This window comes from Jaculus jaculus, chromosome 2 (assembly GCF_020740685.1).
Source record: "Jaculus jaculus isolate mJacJac1 chromosome 2, mJacJac1.mat.Y.cur, whole genome shotgun sequence".
NCBI lineage: Eukaryota > Metazoa > Chordata > Mammalia > Rodentia > Dipodidae > Jaculus > Jaculus jaculus.
In genome coordinates, this window is record NC_059103.1 from 115,410,714 (window position 1) to 115,432,426 (window position 21,713).

The 21,713-nt window shown below is 42.8% G+C and overlaps 1 non-coding gene across 1 annotated transcript; it reads left to right on the forward strand.

Moving 5' to 3' along the window:
- The first annotated feature begins 18,128 nt into the window (after positions 1-18,128).
- LOC123459128 lies at positions 18,129-18,255 on the forward strand. Its single transcript, XR_006636039.1, has one exon. It is a non-coding gene; the product is annotated as a small nucleolar RNA SNORA31 (small nucleolar RNA).
- The last annotated feature ends 3,458 nt before the right edge of the window (positions 18,256-21,713 follow it).

Here is a 21,713-nt window from a genome sequence, read left to right on the forward strand (position 1 = left end):
AGCAATCCTCCTACATCACTCTCCCAAACTCTGGTATAATAGGCATGAGCCACTGGCTCAAGATTTTGTAACGTTAAAAAAAAAAATTGCTCAGGCAATAAAACCACAGATTAATCACTGGGACCTCATGAAATTACAAAGATTTTGCACTGCAAAGGACACAGTGAAAAAAGCAAAGAGGCAAACTACAGAATGGGAAAAAATCTTTGCCAGCTATATATCTGATAGAGGATTAATATCTAGGATATACAAAGAACTCAAAAAGTTAAATAATAAGGAATCAAACAAGCCAATCAAAAAATTGGGCTATGGAGCTAAATAGAGGGTTCTCAAAGGAAGAAATACGAATGGCATATAAGCATCTAAAAAAATGTTCTACGTCACTAGTCATCAGGGAAATGCAGATTAAAACTACACTGAGATTCCATCTCACTCCTGTCAGATTGGCCACCATCATGAAAACAAATGATCATAAATGTTGGCGGGGATGTGGAAAAAAAGGAACCCTTCTACACTGCTGGTGGGAATGCAATCTGGTCTAGCCATTGTGGAAAACAGTGTGGAGGTTCCTAAAACAGCTAATGATTGATCTACCATATGACCCAGCTATAGCACTCCTAGGCATATATCCAAAGGACTCATCTCATTTCCTTAGAAGTACATGCTCAACCATGTTTATTGCTGCTCAATTTATAATAGCTGGGAAATGGAACCAGTCTAGATGTCCCACAACAGATGAGTGGATAATGAAGATGTGGCACATTTATACAATGGAGTTCTACTCAGCAGTAAAGAAAAATGAAGTTATGAAATTTGCAGAAAAATGGATGGATCTGGAAAGTATTATACTAAGTGAGGTAACCCAGGCCCAGAAAGCCAAGCACCACATGTTCTCTCTCATATGTGGATCCTAGCTACAGATGATTGGGCTTCTGCGTGAGAATGAAAATACTTAGTAGCAGAGGCCAGTAAGTTAAAAAGGAGACATAAAGGGTAGAGAAAGGAAGAGGGGAGGATACTTAATAGGTTGATATTGTATATATGTAATTACAATGATTGTAATGGGGAGGTAATATGATGGAGAATGGAATTTCAAATGGGAAAGTGTGGGGGTGGGAAGGGAGGGAATTACCATGGGATATATTTTATAATCATGGAAAATGTTAATAAAAATTTAAAAAAAAATGGAGCCAGGTGTGGTGGTGCACACCTTTAATCCCAGCACTTGGGAGGCAGAGGTAGGAGGATTACTGTGAGTTCAAGACCCTGAGACTACATAGGGAATTCCAGGTCAGCCTGGGCTACAGTGTGACCCTACTTGAAAAACCAGAAAAAAAGAAAAAAGAAAGAAAAAGGGGCCGGGCGTGGTGGCGCACCCTTTAATCCCAGCACTCGGGAGGCAGAGGTAGGAGGATCGCCATGAGTTCGAGGCCACCCTGAGAATACAGAGTTAATTCCAGGTCAGCCTAGACCAGAGTGAGACCCTACCTTGAAACACCAAAAAAAAAAAAAAAAAGAAGAAAAAAAAAAAAGAAAGAAAGAAAAAGGCAAAAAATGGTGCTAGAGATATGGCTTAGAGGTTAAAGGTGCACACTTGCAAAACCTACCAGCCTGGGTTCAATTCCCCAGTGCCCATGTAAGACCAAAGGCACAAAATGGCACATGTACCTGGGATTTGTTTGCAGCAGCCTGAGGCCCTAACATGCCCTATACTCTCCCCCACCCCCACCATCTTTCTCAAATAAATAAAAACAATTTTTAAAAATTTCATACATGTGTATGTTGCACATTGAGCATATTCCCCTATACCTCTCACCCCTCCTTTTCCCCATAAGATTTTGTAACTTTAGTGGGAAAATAATATCATTGTTAAATTGTCTACATATAGGAATTTCATGATTTTCACATTTAAAAACTGATACTCTTTGCATATGAATATGTATTCTTTTTGTTTGTTTGGTTCTGAGGTAGGGTCTCACACCAGCTCAAACTAATCTGAAATTCGTTGTGTCATCTCAGGGTGGCCTCAAAGTCACGTTGATTCTCCTACCTCTGCCTCCTGAGTGCTGGGATTAAAGGTCTCAGCCACCACGCCCGATTAAATATGCATTCTGAATAGCTCACATTAGCTCAGTGGCTTTAGAATTTCCCTGTGCAAGCAGTATCACAAGACTGCTGTGAGAATAGTTATCACACCAACTAGAAACTTAATTAGTGAAATAAATAAAAATAGAATCCTAAATGTGCCAGATGGCTAAATTGAGCTCAGGATGCAAATTAGGCGATTAGAAAGGGCCACCCATTTACTCAAGCCACTAGAGCCCCGTTGAAGGAATTCTGACTCTGGCAGATGGGGGTAAATAGGACCCTGGTGACCGGACACTTCAGCTCTTCCCAAAGTTCTAATTTGCACCTGGGAGTAAAGAAGAGTCTGGGGGAAATAAACAGCCAGGGAAATAATGCCAAAGTCAAGTATCTGGGCCAAGGGAGGAGCTGTGTATAAGAAACCTGCCACTGCCGGATGTAGCGGCACTCGGGAGGCGGAGGTAGGAGGATCGCTGTGAGTTTGAGGTCACCCTGACACTACATAGTGAATTCCAGGTCAGCCTGAGCTAGAGTGAGACCCTACCTAAAAAAGAAAAGAAAAGAAACCTGGCACCAAAGGGCGTTTTACAGCGTACTTCACAAAGACCCACGGCAAGCTGGTTGGCACAGAGCTTTGGCACTGGGATGTCGGCACCTAGCAGGTATGGCTCACTGGTCCACATGCGTCCCAAGACAGCTATGAACACAGAGAAACATCTGTAGATGACAACCAGTGTCATGTCTCAATGTCAAAAGTTGACTAGGGTTCTTGTACATATGAATTCACAGTTATCTACGTTCCTAGACAAAGTTACCTTTGAGCTTGGGATTTAGACTCCACACATGGCAGATGCCAGTCTGGGCAAGGGGAGCAGGAGCCTCTGCCACCTGGCTGGTGGTGACTCTGCTTTCCACACCTGTGCTCCTCACTGTGGGTGCAACACAGATCTCTCCTCGACGGCACACAGATTTTTAGGACAAGGGTTTTCTATATCTACACTACTGGTGTCTGCACACAGAGTTGTTTTTACTTTAAAATTTATACTGAGGGGGGCTGGGGAGATGGCTTAGTTGGTTAAGCGCTTGCCTGTGAAGCATAAGGACCCTGGTTCGAGGCTCCATTCCCCAGGACCAACGTTAGCCAGATGCACAAGGGGGCGCACGCATTTGGAGTTCGTTTGTAGTGGCTAGAGGCCCTGGCGCACCCATTCTGTCTTTCTCTCTCTCCCTCTCTCTCTCTCTCTCTCTCTCTCTCTCTCTCTCTCTCTCTCTCTGCCTTTCTCTCTCCGTCTGTCTCTCTCAAATAAATAAATAAAAATAAACAAAATTAAAAAAAAATTATACTGAGGGGTGGAGAGATGGTTTAGCAGTTAAGGTGTTTGTGTGCAAAGCCAAAGGACTCAGGTTCAATTCCCCAGGACCCACATATGCCAGATGCACAAGGTGGCACATGCATCTGGAGTTCATTTGCAGCGCTGGAAGCCCTGGTGTGCCCATTCTCTCTCTGTCTCTCTCCCTCTCTCTCTCTCTCTGCCTCTTTCTCAAATTGTTCTTCATGTCATAATTTAAGTATTTATTATGCAGAGGCACAGTGCTTTGGAGCCATGGTAATTTTTTTTCCCTTGAGGTAGTCTCACTCTAGCCCAGGCTGACCAAGAACTCATTCTGCAGCACCAGGCTGGCCTTGAACTCACAACAACCCTCCTATGTCTGCTTCCTGAGTTCTGGGATTAAAGGTATATGCCATCATGCCTGGGAGCCATGATAATTTGGGGTGACAATAAATGCTTTATCTTTACGTTCTTTTAAAAATTGGAAAAAGACTTTAATTTAAGAATCATGGCCTATAAAAGCATATACTCCACAAAGTATGAAAATCTGAAAGAAATGGATGATTTCCTTGATTTATATGACCTACCTAAATTAAATCAAGATGAGATTAATCACTTAAATAGACCTATAACAAACATGGAGATCTGAACATTTATCAATAATCTCCCAACTAAAAAGAGCCCAGGCCCAGATGGATTCACTGCTGAATTTTACCAGACCTTTAAGGAAGAGCTAACACCATTGCTTCTTAAGCTTTTCCAGGAAATAGAGAAAGAAGGAATTCTACCAAACTACTTCTATGAGGCCAGCATCACCCTGATACCAAAACTAGGCAAAGATAGAACAAAAAAAAGAAAATTACAGACCAATCTCCCTCATGAACATAGATGCAAAAATTCTCAACAAAATATTGGCAAACAGAATACAAGAGTATATCAGAAAGATCATTCACCCTGACCAAGTAGGCTTTATCCCAGAGATTCAGGGATGGTTCAACATATGCAAATCTATAAATGTAATACATTATATAAACGGGTTGAAGGACAAAAATCACGTGATCATCTCATTAGACACAGAGAAAGCATTTGACAAAATCCAACATCCCTTCATGATAAAAGTCCTACAGAGACTGGGAATAGAAGGAACATATCTCAGAAGAATAAAAGCTATTTATGACAAGCCAACAGCCAACATATTACTAAATGGGGAAAAACTAGAAGCTTTTCCACTAAAATCAGGAACAAGACAAGGGTGTCCACTGTCCCCACTTTTATTTAATATAGTTTTGGAAGTCTTAGCCATAGCAATAAGGCAAGAGAGACACACATAAAAGAGATACAAATTGGAAAGGAAGAAATCAAGTTATCATTATTTGCAGATGACATGATTCTATACATAAAGGAACCTAAAGAGTCCACTAGCAAACTGTTAGAGCTGATCAAAACCTACAGCAATGTAGCAGGATACAAAATAAATACACAGAAATCAGTAGCCTTCATATATGCTAACAACAAACACACAGAGGATGAAATCAGAGAATCACTCCCATTCACAATTGCATCACACACACAAAAAAAAGTACCTTGGAATTAACCTAACCAAGGAAGTAAAGAATATCTACAATGAGAACTTTAAAACACTCAAGCAAGAAATTGCAGAAGACACTAGAAAGTGGAGAAAAATCCCTTGTTCCTGGATTGGAGGAATCAATATTGTGAAAATGGCAATCTTACCTAAAGCAATCTACACATTTAATGCAATCCCTATCAAAATTCCAAAGGCATTCTTCATGGAAATAGAAAAAACAATCCAAAAATTCATTTGGAATCACAAAAAACCTCGAATATCTAAAATAATACTGAGCAACAAAAATAAGGATGGTGATATCACCATACCTGATTTTAACCTGTACTACAGAGTCATAGTAACAAAAGCAGCGTGGTACTGGCACAAAAACAGACATGTAGATCAGTGGAACAGAATAGAGGACCCAGATGTAAGCCCAAGTAGCTATAGCCACCTGATATTCGATAAAAATGCCAAAAATACTCATTGGAGAAAAGACAGCCTCTTCAGCAAACGGTGTTTTGAAAACTGGATATATATCTGCAGAAAGATGAAAATAGATTCTTCTCTCTCGCCATGCACAAGAATTAAGTCCAAATGGATTAAAGACCTTAACATCAGACCTGAAACTCTGAAACTGTTAGAGAAAAAAGTAGGGGAAACCCTTCAACATATTGGTCTTGGCAAAGACTTTCTAAATAAAACCCCAATTGCTCAGGCAATAAAACCACAGATTAATCACTGGGACCTCATGAAATTACAAAGATTTTGCACTGCAAAGGACACAGTGAAAAAAGCAAAGAGGCAATCTACAGAATGGGAAAAAATCTTCGCCAGCTATATATTTGATAGAGGATTAATATCTAGGATATACAAAGAACTCAAAAAGTTAAATAATAAGGAATCAAACCAGCCAATCAAAACATGGGCTATGGAGCTAAATAGAGAGTTCTCAAAGGAAGAAATACGAATGGCATATAAGCATCTAAAAAAATGTTCTACGTCACTAGAAATCAGGGAAATGCAAATTAAATTAAATTAAATTAAATTAAATTAAATTAAAACTACATTGAGATTCCATCTCACTCCTGTCAGATTGGCCACCATCATGAAAACAAATGATCATAAATGTTGGTGGGGATGTGGAAAAACAGGAACCCTTCTACACTGCTGGTGGGAATGCAATCTGGTCCAGCCATTGTGGAAATCAGTGTGGAGGTTCCTAAAACAGCTAAAGATTGATCTACCATATGACCCAGCTATTGCACTCCTAGGCATATATCCAAAGGACTCATCTCATTTCCTTAGAAGTATATGCTCAACCATGTTTATTGTTGCTCAATTTATAATAGCTGGGCAATGGAACCAGCCTAGATGTCCCTCAACTGATGAGTGGATAATGAAGATGTGGCACATTTATACAATGGAGTTCTACTCAGCGGTAAAAAAAAAAAAAAAAAAAAAAAAAAGAAGTTATGGGGCTGGAGAGATGGCTTAGCGGTTAAGCGCTTGCCTGTGAAGCCTAAGGACCCCGGTTCGAGGCTTGGTTCCCCAGGTGCCACGTTAGCCAGATGCACAAGGGGGCGCACGCGTCTGGAGTTCATTTGCAGAGGCTGGAAGCCCTAGCGTGCCCATTCTCTCTCCCTCTATCTGTCTTTCTCTCTGTGTCTGTCGCTCTCAAATAAATAAATTAATTAATTTTAAAAAATGAAGTTATGAAATTTGCAGAAAAATGGATGGAACTGGAAAGGATTATACTAAGTGAGGTAACCCAGGCCCAGAAAGCCAAGTGCCACATGTTCTCTCTCATATGTGGATCTAGCTACAGATGACTGGGCTTCTGCGTGAGAAGGAAAACACTTAGTAGCAGAGGCCAGTAAGGTAAAAAGAAGACATAAAGGGAAGAGAAAGGAAGGGAGGAGGGTACTTAATAGGTTGACATTGTATATATGTAAGTACAATGATTGAGATGGGGAGGTAATATGATGGAGAGTGGAATTTCAAAGGGGAAAGTGTTGGAGGGAGGAGGGAGGGAATTACCATGGGATTTTTTTTTTTATAATCATGGAAAATTTTAATAAAAATTAAAAAAATTAAATAATAAAAATTTAAAAAAAAGAATCAAGGCCATATAATATCAACTTCTGCTTGGATTGTATTCATCTGTATACCAGTACAATGACAAGATATATTTTTTCCCACAAAGAAAAAAAGTTTTCATAGGGCCCAGGAAGTCAGACTGTGGCCTTAGTCATTTTTCTTCTTTCCTCTTCTCTTCCCTTTTTTTCTCTCCTCTCCTTCTTTCCCCTCCCCTCATCTCCTTTCTTCCTTCCTTTGCACTTTTTGGAAGCAGGGTCTCACCGTAGCCTAGCTAACCTGAAACTCACTTTGTAGCTCAGATTGGCAGTGATCCTCCTAGCTGAGCCTCCGGTGTGCTGGGATCTTAGGTACAAACCACTTCACCCAGCTGGGACTTAAACCTTGAATGCTCTTCCAGGACTCTGACGACGTGCCACCTGGACTGGCCCATCATGTCAATACATTTTGCAATTCATTGGCTTTTCAGAGTTTTACATCTCTGAATTCACAGAATCTTGTGTTTTATTTATTTATATATATTTCTATGTGGAAGGGCACATAAGCCTTAAACTCATGAAAATACTATCTGGTGAGCAAGTATTTTGACATGTTATAAAGGAGCCCATTCAAATGGTCAATTAGCATGTAAAAACCATTATTAGTCATCAGAGGAATGAAACTAAAACCTCAGTGGATAAGACTATACTCCCACCAGTATAGCCAAAATCTTACAACTGGCTGGGCGTGGTGGCACATGCCTTTAATCCCAGCACTTAGGAGGCAGAGGTAGAGGATGGTATCATGTTATGAAATGGCTATCACACACACGCAAAAAAAATGGCTGTCACTTTAAAAAATGTTTTGTCTAGAGCCAGGCTTGTTGAGGCATGACTTTAATCCCAGCACTTGGGAGGCAGAGGTAGGAGAATTGCCATGAGTTCACGGCCAGCCTAAGACTACATAGTGAATTCCAGGTCAGCCTGGGCTAGAGTGAAATCCTACCTCAAAAAAAAAAAAAAAATCATTCTCTCTCAAATAAATCTTTAAAATATTTTTTAAAAAAATTTAAGAAGTGCTGGAGAGATGGCTTAGTGATTAAGGTGCTTTCCTGCAAAGCCTAAGGATCCAAGTCTGATTCCCTAGGACCCATGTAAGCCAGATGCACAGGGTGGCACATACATCTGGAGTTTGTTTGCAGTGGCTAGAGGCCTTGGCATGCCCATTCTCTCTCTCTCTCTTAAATAAATTAATTCAAAAAATTTAAAAATCAAAAGAAAATATGGGTCTGTAAGAAGATTCAAAGAATGTGCTTAGTAAAGAAAAATTTCAGTAGCAGGTGTGAGATACCTTCCAATGAGTTGTTGGCTCCTTGATACCCCCAAAACATTACAGGCCACTGCTAAGTCTCTTGGTTTCCCACCAGAAGTAGATGGTTAGACCCTATTGATGAAGACTCCACATGCCTGGGCTGCAAGGTCACTGAGAAATCAAACTGGGGCTGAGCTGAAAACCTCCCTGTAGGCCAGCTGACTGAAAGCTGGAAAAAGCCGCAGTGCATGCAGCCTTATGGGAGACAGAAGCCATCAGTAGTGAAAACAGTGGACACTGCAAGCCTCAAGTTTGGCCAGACAGGCCAAATGACCAAATGGGTGCAATAGTAGCATATCTGTTCTGGAGGAAACAAACTGCTCTCTAATTAGACTGGAGACCCACTCTATGGGAGGGAATTCATGCCTGATACTGAAAACCTAATCAAAAGCCTATGGTGGGGGAGGTCATGAGCCTTAAGAGTGTAACACCTGCTCTTATCTAGCTAAATATATATATATTATGCCCACCAAACTGCCCTGTGAGCACTTTACTCTCAGGCTTGGTTAGAGAAGCTTCTCTATTCCAATGGTGGGGACCTTGGGATAACCCAAAAGGCACCATCGTGCTGAGAAGTGACAGAGGAGTGCTCCGCATTGAAACATCTTTATCCCACCTTCCAAGGCTCAGGATCCATTGTGGGAGAGGGGGCAAAAAGAATGTAAGGGCCAAAGGAAGGGTAGAACTGCTTACAATGCAATCATCTACACAGAAATTGGTCTGGATATCCATGACCTTGCAGTGCCTAGCACTACCTTCACAAGACCCTCAGAATAGGAGGAAAAGATGATAATATCAGAATAAAAGAAAGACTAATGGAGATGGGCAGAGGATATGATGGAGAGTGGATTTGTGGAGGGGAAGGGGGGGAGGGGAGGGAATGATCATGGTCTATTGTCTATAAGCCAGCCAGGCCAAATGTGCCCACAGTTGCAATGGTGTCACGTCTGCTCTCTCCTTGCACTGTAGGCACACTCCATGGGATGGAATACATACCTAGTATTGACAATCTAGTCAAAAACCATTGTGGGGGGAAGTCTAGAGCCCTAGGGGAGTAATGCTTGCTGTTGTCTGACTAAAACTGCCCTGTTAACACTTTTTAAGGTTTATTCCCATATATTAATGCTACAATTTTGGCTACCAAAGCTTCTCTTGGGGCTGGAGAGATGGCTTAGTGATTGAAGTACTTGTTTGCAAAACCTAATGGCCTGGGTTTCATTCCCCAGTGCCCACATAAAGCCAGATACACAAAGTGACATGCGCACCTAGAGTGCATTTGCAGGGGCAAGAGGCCTTGCTGCATCCATTCTCTCCCTCTCTCTCTCTCTCTCTCTCTCTCTCTCTCTCTCTCTCTCTCTCTCTCTCTCTCTTTGCTTACAAATTAAGTAAAAACATTTTTAAAAAGCAGGACATCAAAAGACAACATAGTGCTGAGAAGAAGGGATGGAGGAGTGTCGAGCACTGAAACATCTCACACCCTCCAAGGCTCAGGGTCCATTGCGGAAGAGGTAGCGGAAAGAATGTAAGAGCCAAAGGAAGGGCACCACTCCTTACATACAACTGTCTGGACAGAAATTGGCCTCGATGTCCAAGTCCTTGTAGTGCCTAGCAATACCTTCACAAGACCCTCATAATAGGAGAAAAACATGATGCCATCAAATTAAAAGAGAGACTAATGAAGATAGGGAGGGGATATGACGAAGAGTAAAGTTATGAACAGGAAAATGGTGGAGGGGAGGGAAACACCATGGTTTGTTGTCTATCAGTATAGAAGTTGTCAATAATAAACTATCAATAAAAAGTTAAATTTAAAAAAAGAATGTGGGCTGGAAAGATGGCTTAGCAGTTAAGGTGCTTGCCTGCAAGGCCAAAGGACCTAGGTTCCTCAGGACCTATGTAAGTTAGTTGCACAATGTGGCACACATGTCTGGAGATCATCTGCAGCATCTGGAGGTCCTGGAGTGCCCATTCTCTCTCTGTTTTTTTCTCTCTCTCTCAAATAAATTAAATTAAATTAATATTTATGATTAAAAAAGGAAGAATGTGGGGCAAGAGAAATAGATTAACAGTTAAGACACTTGCCTGCAAAACCAAAAGACCCAGGTTCGATTCTCCAGGACCACATAGGTCAGATGCACAAGGTGGTGCATACCTCTGGAGTTCATTTACAGTGGCTGAGGCCCTGGCACACCCATTCTCTATCTGCCTCTCTCTCTCTCTCTCTCTCTCTCTTTCTCATGAATAAATAAATAATGCAATTTTAAAAATGAGATTCTTAAAAATGTGTTTAATAACTTTATTGACAGCAGCCAGAACCCTCAACACCTCAAATGTTCCCAAATAGGAAAATGGATCAGGAAGTTACTGTATATTCATGCCACAGAGACTACTTAGAGATGCCGGGTATGCGCCCGCACAGCAGGCACATGTGAATTTTAATTGGAGAGAAGCTAAACTCACTTATAATGAACAAAGTCAGAATAGCGATTGCCTCTGGGGGAGGGTGGGATTTACTAGGAAGGACTTCAAGGAGCCTTCCAGAGTGAAAGAGGTTTGGGTTCATACATTTATTGAAACATCCAATGTTATATTTATGCTTTGTATATTTCACTGCACAACTTTTACCTAAAACCAAAAAGAATCATAAATAAATGCTGAACTTGGGCGGGAGGGATGGCTTAGCAGTTAAGGCATTTTCCTACAAAGCCAAAGGACCCAGGTTTGATTCCCCAGGACCCATGTTAGCCAGATACACAAGGGGTACACATATCTGGAGTTTGTTTGCAGTGGCTGGAGGCTCTGGCGTGCCCATTCTCTCTCTCCTTCTCTGTCAAATAAATAGAAATTTTAAAAAATAAATGCTGAACTCTAGCTGATAATAAGATCGAAGTATAAGAATAAAGCATCTTGCTGGGAGTGGTGGCGCATGCCTTTAATCCCAGCACTCGGGAGGCAGAGGTAGGAGGATCACTGAGAGTTCAAGGCCACCCTGACACTACATAGTGAATTCCAGGTCAGCCTGGGCCAGAGTGAAACCCTACCTCAAAACAAACAAACAAACAAAAAAAAACCCACAAAAAACAGCATCCTAATGTCTGCTGCTTACATTGAAATGTCACATGAAACATCTGGTGATAGACGAAAGATATTTTGGGGACAGAGGTGGCTGAGACAAGGTTTCATGCAATCCAAACTGATCTCCAATTTTCTATGTAGCTAAAGATGATCTTAAACTCTTGCTCTTCCTGTCTCCACCTCCCAAGTGCTGGAATTATAGGTATGTACCCTCATATCTGCCTAGGCAAAAGGCTTAGACATTTCTCCAAAGAAGACGTGAAAACGGCCCATGAGCATATGAAGAGACAGACGTTCAGCGGAGAAGTACAGATCAAAACAGCAGTAAGCTGTCACTTCACAGCCAGTGGGAGAGTGAAGGGATTCCGTACATAACACCTCCAAATATGCCACTTTTGCCTACTGAGTATTTTGATCATGAGAGGCGGGGGACTTGAGAAACAGCAGATGCAAGAAGAACTCTATGCACCCTCCCCAAGTCCACACAGAAGCAGGCTGGGAGTTTTACCCACCCTCTCAAGTATACAATTCATGTATGAAAAGGTACAGAAGATTTTGGGCTAACTGGCTTCTTTGAGTTTTCATCTTTCTTCCAAGCACGTGCGTATACCTGTAGAACTCCTATGTGAGTTTCTATGTGTGTCTCTGGCTGATCTGTCTGCCAGCATCTTTCAATTCTTAGGCACATCAGAGAGCGTCAGAGACTTCCATGGGATAAGAACCAGATAAGTTCTCTGGCCCTAAACCACAACCACTTATCCACTAAAATAAAATATGTCTTTCCCCTACCCTGCCTTTATAATAGTCTGTGGAATGTGCCCTTCCCTCCCTTCCCACTCTTAACTGGGGACCAGATCAGCTGAGTGCGTCATCATGACCAGGGTAGTGCCATGATGTCTCCAGTGATGAACTGGCTGCTGATCTGTATCTTAGGAGGAAATTTCTTAATAAGCACTGTACCCAAGACCAGTGGAACATTACCAGGCCCTAATCTACTCCAACAACCCAATAAAGGGCCTGCCATTCCTCCATGGCCAATATTCTAGTTGTGTGATATTTCCCTCTGGTGCTGTCCCCACGTCTGGAGGAAGACCCTCCACTGTGTTCATACTCTTGAGCATGGCTCATCTCTCCTGTCCCCAGAGAACACTCCTGGTTGGGGTGCCACAGCTACAGCATGGAAGAGGCAGAAAGATTTTTCCCTTCTGTAATCAGACCCCAAACAAGGGTCAATGAAAATGCAGGGAAAGGGGGACTCAAACTGCTGATGAAAATGTAATTTGAGGGTTGGAGAGATGGCTTAGCACTTATGGCACTTTCTTGCAATGACTAAGGACCCAGGTTTGACCCACCAGTACCCACATAAACCAGATGCGCAAGGTGGCTCATGTGTCTAGAGTTCATCTGCAGTGGCTAAAGGCCCTAGCGCACTCATTCTCTCTTTATCTACCTACCTCCCCCCCCCCACTCTCTCTCTCTCTCTCATAAATAAATAAAATATTTGCTGACACAAAGCTGGAAAAAGCCATTCTGTATGCAGTTCAATGGGAAAAAGAGAAATCACCGGTGAAGACACTCAACAGTGGATATTGCATGCCTTATATTTGGCCAGCCAGGCCAAATGAGCCAACAGGTGCAATAGTGGCACATCTATCACGGTGGAAACCAACTGCTCTCCAATTGGACTGTAGGCCCTCTCCATGGGAGGGAATACATCCCTGATACTGAAAACTTAAATCAGGGGTAGTCATGAGCCCTAGGGGTATAACAACTGCTGCTGTCTGGCTAAATGTATAGACTATGCTTATCAAACTGCCCAGCAAGCACTTCTCTTAATGTTCATACCCTTATATTAATGCTACTCTCACTTTTGGTAGAGAATCTTCTCTTTTCAGATGGCAGTGACCTTGGGATGACTCAGAAGGTATCATAGTGCTGGAAAGAAGTAACTGGAGTGCTCAATACTGCAATATCTCTATCACACCTTCCAAGGCTCAGGGCCTAATGTGGAAGAGGTGGCGGAAAGAATGTAAGAGCCAAAGGAAGGTTAGGACTCCTTACAACATGCTCTTTCCAGACACAAAATAGCCTGAATATCCATAACCTCACAGTGCCTGACACTAGCTACATAAGACCATCATAAGAGGAGGAAAAGATCATGACATCAAAGTAAAAGAGACTGATTGAGAGGGGGAGGGGATATGATGGAGAGTGGAGTTTCAAAGGGGAAAGTGGGGGGGGGAAGGTATTACCATGGGGTATTTTTTATAATCATAGAAGTTGTTAATAAAAATTTGAAAAAATAAATAAAATATTTAAAGAAAAACAAATGTAATTTGGCACAGTTCCCTACAGAAAGCAGTTTGGCACTTGTCTGAACAGTTAAACATAAGGTTACTATTACATAACTCACAAATTCCACTTCTACATATACACCCTTATGTAGGAGAATATAACCCAACAGAAAAAATTCTTTTTATACATTTTGATTTATTTATTTGATCAAGAATGGGAACACCAGGGCCTCTTGCTGCTGCAAACCAATCCCAGATGCATGTGCCACATTGTGTACTGGCTTTATATGGGTACTAGGGAAGTGAACCCAAGCCTGCAGGCTTTATAAGCAAGTGCCTTTAACCACTGAACCATCTCCCTAGCCTCCCTAAGATATTGTACATAAAAGCCAAACAGCATAAATGTTCAACTGACTAATGAACAAATGCATGTGGTATATTCAAATAGTAAAATATTATTTGGTCATAAGTAGAAAGAAAGTACTAATTCATGCCACAGTACAAATGATGTGAGAACATTGTAAAAGAAGTGATAGAGTCCAGACGCAAAAGGTTATATACTCTCTGGTTGCTTTTGTATGGAATGCCCACACAGGCCACTCCTTGGAGACATAAAGAAGATGGCAATGGTGAGAGGCTGCTTACTGGGAATGAGGTTTCTTTTGGAGGTAATAGGAAGATTCTGAACTTAGCAGTGATGGTCGTGCAACCTAGTGGGTATGCTTAAAACATTGAACTTTATAAAGGTGAATTTATGATATGAGAGTTACATCTTAATTAAAAAACAAGATGGGGGGATGGAGAGATGGCCTAATGGTTAAAATGCTTGCCTGCAAAGCCAAAGGACTCAGGTTCAACTCCTAGGACCCATGTGAGTCCAATGCACAAGGTGGCGCATGCATCTGGAATTTGTTTACAGCAGCAGGAGGCTCTGGCCAGCCCATTCTCTCTCTATCTGCCTCTTTCTTTCTCTAGTAAGTAAATAAAAATATTTTTGAAAAATGCAGGGCCAGGCATAGTGGTACATGCCTTTAATCCCAGCACTCAAGAGGCAGAAGCAGGAAGATTGCCATGAGTTCGAGGCCACCCTGAGACTACATAGTGAATTCCAGGTCAGCCTGGACTACAGTGAGACCTTACCTTGAAAAGCCAAAATAAATAAAATAAAAGCAAGATCAAGATAGGGGAGCCATGGCAAGATGGCTCAGCAGTTAAGGGTGAGTTTGATTTCCCAGTGCCCACATAAAGCTGGATACACAACGTGATGCATACATCTGGAGGCCCTATCATCCATTCTCCTCCCTCTATCTGCCTTTCTTTTTCTCTCAAATAAATAAAATATTTTTTAAGAGTAAGATATAGAACGGGGTGTGATGGTGCATGCCTTTAATCCCAGCACTCTGGAGGCAGAGGTAGGAGGATCACCGTGAGTTTGAGGCCACCCTGAGACTCCGTAGTGAATTCCAGGTCAGCCTGGAGTAGAATGAAACCCTATTTCAAAAGAAAAAGTGCTTTCCTGCAAAGCCTAAGGACCTTGGTTCGAGGCTTGATTCCCCAGGACCCACATTAGCAAGATGCACAAGGGGGCGCATGCGTCTGGAGTTTGTGTGCAGTGGCTAGAGACAAGCATAGAGAGATAGAAAGATAAAGAGAAACACGGAGGGAGAATGGGCATGCTAGGGCCTCTAGCCACAGCACACAAACTCCAAAGGTATGTGCCACCCTGTGCATCTGACTTTATGTGGGTACTGGGAAATCAAACCTGGGTTGTTAGGCTTTGCAGGCAAGCACCTTAACTGCTAAGCCATCTCTCGAGCCCATATCTAGCACTCTTCCATAGGTTCTTTAACATCAAGTTCTCCTTCAGAAATGAATGTACATTTGATATGTTTGAGTCTGAAAGACGTGAGATTGAGGCTACACTTGCTTCAGATTCCTGATCTCAAATACACTAACCCTGATTTGCACATTAATGTTGCAGTCAGGTTCGCACCGCTGGTAGAAATCACCCAACCACGAACAGCTTCTGGGAAAAAGAGGTTTATTTTGGCTTACAGGCTTGAGCGGAAGCTCCACGATGGCAGGGGAAAACTATGGCATGAGCAGAGGGTGAACATCACCCCCTGGTCAACATAAGGTGGACCATAGCAACAGGAGAGTGTGCTAAACACTGGCATGGGGAAATACCCAAAAGCCCACCCCCAACAATACACTCCCTCCAGGAGGCGTTATTTCTCAAATCTCCATCAGCTGGGAACCTAGCATTCAGAGCACCTAAGTTTATGGGGGACACCTGAATCAAACCACCACATTCTACCCCTAGCCCCCATAAACTGATAACCATACATGATGTAAAATGCAATGCATTCATCTAACTTTAAAAGTCCCCATTGATAGTTTTTAATCAATCCCAATGATGTTCATACATCCCTATAGTCAAGATCTTTTAACTGAGCCATAATACCAAAAAATAACCTCAAAAAATCCATAATGGCACAAAATAAACATTCATACTGCAGAAGATGGCATTGGGCATAGTAAAGAAACATTCAGCCAATACAGGGCAAACATCAAACTATAACTCCAACTCCAACAACTCTAGTCGATGACAAATCTCCAAGTCTGATAATTCTAACCAATAACAAGTCTCTGGCATTCCAATCCCGCCCCTCCAGCTGGCTACTCACGGTCCTGGAAAACTTCATCAGGGCAGGCAGCTTTCCTTAGCAGCCATCTCATGGTCCCATCTCCACTGGGTCTCTACTGCAAGCTACGGATCATCCTCATGGCCCCATAGGGTCTCTATGCAGGCAACCAGCAAACCTGCCTCACACTCCCATGGCCATTTTAAAAACACAAGATCATGTTGCAAACTCAATGACCCTCTCTTTCCTGCATTTCTTATACTCCACAATACCAGGTAGGGTGCCAATTTGTTAATCCAGTGGGGAATAAAGTAGACTTTGAAGAACAGGACACTCCTTGAGCACTCAGCCCCTCCAAAAGAGTCGACATTCTTCCTGTTACCCCAGTACAGGTCAGCTGGCCCAGTCTCAAAGGTTGTAATCTCTCAATTGCAGCTGAACAGGCAGCAGTTTTGACCTAAAGATTTCTTTCTGTGCCATATCCTTCTGCTCACACCATTTCATCTCTACACAAAGCAACCCTGCACAACTTCTCAGGACATGGGCATAAAAGCAAGCTTCTCACACAAACTGCTAGCCCAGTCCAAGAAAAGCTCTTTCTCACCCTCATAAGCCAAACCTCACAGTCCATAGTTCTTACTGCATTCAGGTCTTTCAACTCTAACCAGAATAGTCCACCAAGCTGTACTTACAGCACTGCAAGGCATCTCTTAGGCCAAGGTTTCAAATCCTTCTATGTTCCTCTTGAAAATTAGCTCCAAAAGGCCAAAGCCACATAGTCAGGTGTCCAGCAGCAACCCCACTCCTGGTACCACTTTACTGTTGCAATCAGGTTCACGTTGCTGGTAGAAATCACTCAACCAAGAGCAGCTTCTGGAATAAAGAGGTTTATTTTGGTTTACAGGATCAAGGGGAAGCTCCATGATGGCAGGGGGAAATGATTGCATGAGCAGAAGGTGGACATCACCCCCTGGCCAACATAAGGTGGACCATAGCAACAGGAGAGTGTGCCAAATACTGGACGGGGAAACTGGCTATAACACACATAAGCCCACCCCCAACAATACACTCCCTCCAGGAGGTGTTATTTCTCAAATCTCCATCAGCTGGGAACCTAGCATTCAGAGCACCTAAGTTTATGAGGAACACCTGAATCAAACCACCACAACATGGTACCCCATAAATATTTACAAATTTTAAAAAATATTTTTATTTATTTTATTTGCAAGCAGAGTGAGAAAGAGAGAGAATAAATGGATGTACCAGTGCCTCTAGACACTGCAAGTAAACTCCAGACGCATGTGCCACCCTGTGCATCTGGCTTTATGTGGGTACCAGGGAATTAAACCAGGGTGACTTTTTTAAGGTTTTGCTAAGCAAGTGCCTTAACCACTGAGCCATTTCTTTGGCCCTCTGTACAAATTTTTTATGTTCCACATTGGATCTGAAATGTCCCTCAAAGGCCACATGGTGACAAGCTCCCTGATGTGTGCTTCCATCAGGATGTGCACACGCCACCTCAGGCCCAGTGATGATGTCACCGTGTACTGAAACCTTCAATACTCTGAATGAACCCGGGAAGCAGAGGTAGGATCGCTGTGAGTTTCAGGTCACTTTGATAGTACATAGTGAATTCCAGGTCAGCCTGGGCTAGAGTGAGGCCCTACCTTGAAAAATTAAAAAACTACATGCACTGATAAACCGGGAAGAGTTTGCGGTTCTTGTGGTTTGCACTAGGATACAAAAATGAAGAATCCTATGCTTTCTGCCTGTCTTTGTGGTAGCCCAGATTGAACTGGGGAAGCACACCAATGTGGTAGGAAAGTTGTGCTGAAGTTGGGAAGAGGTGTTAATGCACTCTCCTGACTCACAGCAACACACTGGTAGTCATTTGGATCTACCTCCTGTCATTGTAGCTAGCTGCTGCTTGCCATCCGTACAATACTAGGACTAGATGAATGGAACTGATGTCATCTTGACCTTTTATTTTGACTGTTTATTTGGAGTGGAGGCATTTTTTTTAAAGAAAAAAAAAGTGTCATGTAGGTCATCTAAAAATAAAGTGTGTTTAAACTAAACAACAAAAAAAAGTGAACCAAATAAACTACTGCTCTTTTTAAGAGGATTTTCCTCGGGTATTTCTTACAGTTATAGAAAGTTGACTAATAGGCTGGAGGGATGGCTTAGTGGTTAAGGCACTTGTCTGCAAAGCCAAAGGACCCAGGTTCTATTCCCCAGAACCCATGTTAGCCAGATGCACAAAGGGGCGCACTCATCTGGAGTTCATTTGCAGAGCTAGAGGCTCTGGAGTGCCCATTCTCTCTCTCTCTTTATCTCTCTCTCTCTCTTTCTTGTTCTGCAAATAAATAAAAATAGAAAGTTGACTAACGCATAAGCTGGGCATGATAGTTTTTTAAAAAAAATTGTTCATTTTTATTTATTTATTTGAGAGTGACAGAGAGAGAGAGAGAGAGAGAGAGAATGGGTGGGCCAGGGCTTCCAGCCACTGCAAACGAACTCCAGACACGTGCGCCCCCTTGTGCATCTGGCTAACGTGGGTCCTGGAGAATTGAGCCTCAAACCAGGGTCCTTAGGCTTCATAGGCAAGCGCTTAACTGCTAAGCTATCTCTCCAGCCCAGTTTTTAATCCCAGTACTAAGGAGGCAGAGGTAGGAGGATCACTGTGAGTTCCAGGCCACCCTGAGAATACAGAGTGAATCCCAGGTCAGTCTGAGCTAGAGTGAGACCCTACCTTGAAAAAAAAAGAAGAAGAAGAAGAAGACTAACACATATGTCAAAATGTCTCTAACAGTATAGCTAATGATTTTTAGCTGGTTGCAAAGTAAGGAAGCTAAAGACCCATACCACTTACAAACAGATTTATTTTCCATTTTTCTATTCACTTTATGAATCATGACAGAACCTAATACAACATTCAAGCAATTGCAGAGTTATTAACTACCTCAGTCTATTTTGTGCTGCTTTAAGAGAATTCCTGTGATGAGCTGGGTCTGGTGGTACACACCTTTTCCTTCTTTCTTTCTTTCTTTTCTTTGGTTTTCTGAGGTAGGGTCTTATTCCAGCCCAGACCGACCTGGAATTCACTACGTAGTCTCAAGGTGGCCTTGAATTCATGAAGATCCTCCTACCTCTGCCTCCAGACTGCTGGGATTAAAGATGTGCGCCACCCCGCCCAGACTTGGTGGTGCATGTTAGGTCAGGACAAAGTGGAGTCACCCAGGACAGCAGGAGGGCAACAGAGACACAAGGGAGTGGGTCATCCACATTCCTCGATGAACCACCCAGCCATCACCCCTTCCTTGCCTAGCAATGCCCCAGGTCTAGGTTTCCTGCCCCCTTATGTCCCAGGTCACCAGGTTACTGTTCTGGTGCCACACCCTGGCTATCTTAGATCTCCCCTAGAGAAACCTTTTCTTTACTTCTCCCTTCCTCACCTTCCCCCAGCTGAAGAGCTCCATAAAGCCCACTATCTGTAAATCCAAACTGACTGCCCAGCTCTTGAGAGTCAGTCCTGGCAGCTCTTGTTTTTCCTGAATAAAAGCTTCCATCTTTGCCTCAGAGTGGTCAGCGCGGTCTTGGTAGCTCCTGTACCTTACAGTGCACACCTTTAATCCCAGCATGCAGGAGGCTGAGGTTAAGAGGACCACTGTGAGTTTGAGGCCAGCCTGGTGTTACAGAGTGAGTTTCACATCAGCAGAGAGAGACAGAGATTGAGAAGGGGGAATTCTTGTAATGAATAATTGATAACTAACGGACATGTATCCTTCATAGTTCTGGAGGCTGGGCTGAGAGGCCAACATCTCATAAAAGCTTTTGGCTGCATCATCCCATAATGAAGGGTGGAAAGCAAGGGCAAGAGAGAAAGCACCAGAAGGGTTGAACACATCCTTTTATAAGGAATCCATTCCCATAATTTTATTGTGTTTTTAATATTTTTATTTATTTATTTGCAAGCAGATAGAGAGGAGAGATGGACAGAGAAAATGAACACACCAGGACTTCTAGCCATTGCAAACAAATTTCAGATCATGTGCCACTTTGTGCATCTGGCTTTACATGGGTTCTGTGTCTTTAGCATTTGCAGGTAAATGCCTTAACCACTACACCATCTCTCCAGCTCTAATTTTTATTTATTTATTTTTATTTGGTGGGGGGTTTGGAGATAGGGTCTCACTCTGGCCCAGGCTGACCTGGAATTCACTATGTAGTCTCAGGGTGGCATCGAACTCAAGGCGATCCTCCTACCTCTGCCTCCCGAGTGCTAGGATTAAAGGTGTGCACCACCATGCCTGGCTTATAATTTATTTTTTATTACTTGAGAGCTACAGTCAGTGAAAGAGACAGAGAGAGAGAGAGAGAATGGGTGCACCAGGGCCTCCAGCCACTGCAAACGAACTCCAGATGCATGCACTACCTTGTGCATCTGGTTTATGTGGGTACTGGGGAAGTGAGCCTTGAACTGTGGTCCTTAGGCTTCACAGGCAAGCGCTTAACCACTAAGCCATCTCTCCAGCCCCATTCCCATAATTTTTAACTTGTTCCCCCCAAAACCTTTTAAAGATCCTGCCTTTAAATTTTTGTTGTTGTTGTTATTGTTTTTTTTTAATTTTTTGTTTATTTTTATTTATTTGTTTGAGAGCTACAGACAGAGAGAGAGAGAGAGAGAGAGAGAGAGAGAATGGGCGCGCCAGGGTTTCCAGCCACTGCAAATGAACTCCAGATGCATGCGCCCCGTTGTGCATCTGGCTAATGTAGGTCCTGGGGAATCAAGCCTCGAACCGGGCTCCTTAGGCTTCACAGGCAAGCACTTAACCACTAAGCCATCTCTCCAGCCCTGTTGTTATTGTTTTTGAAGTAGGGCCTCACTGTAGTCCAGGCTGACCTAGAACTCATTCTGTAGACCCAGGCTGGCCTCAAACTCACTGCGATCCTCCTACCTCTGCCTCCAGAGTGCTGGGATTAAAGAGGTGCATCACCACACTTAGCTGTTCCTTCCATTTAATAATATTACAGTGGCAATCAAGCTTTACCACATGCTTTTGGAGTTTGCATTCAAACCACAGCAATGCCAGGACAACTTGGGCAATAAAACTTGTAGAAGCAATCATTTAGTGAGTCAGTGACCACTCCACTCTCCCTGTACTCGGGCCAATATCTGGATGCAAACAGCAGCTAATACCAGGCCCCAGTCACCAAGCTGAATCAGTTCCACCATGAGAACTATACCTGAGGGACATTTTCTGCTGTC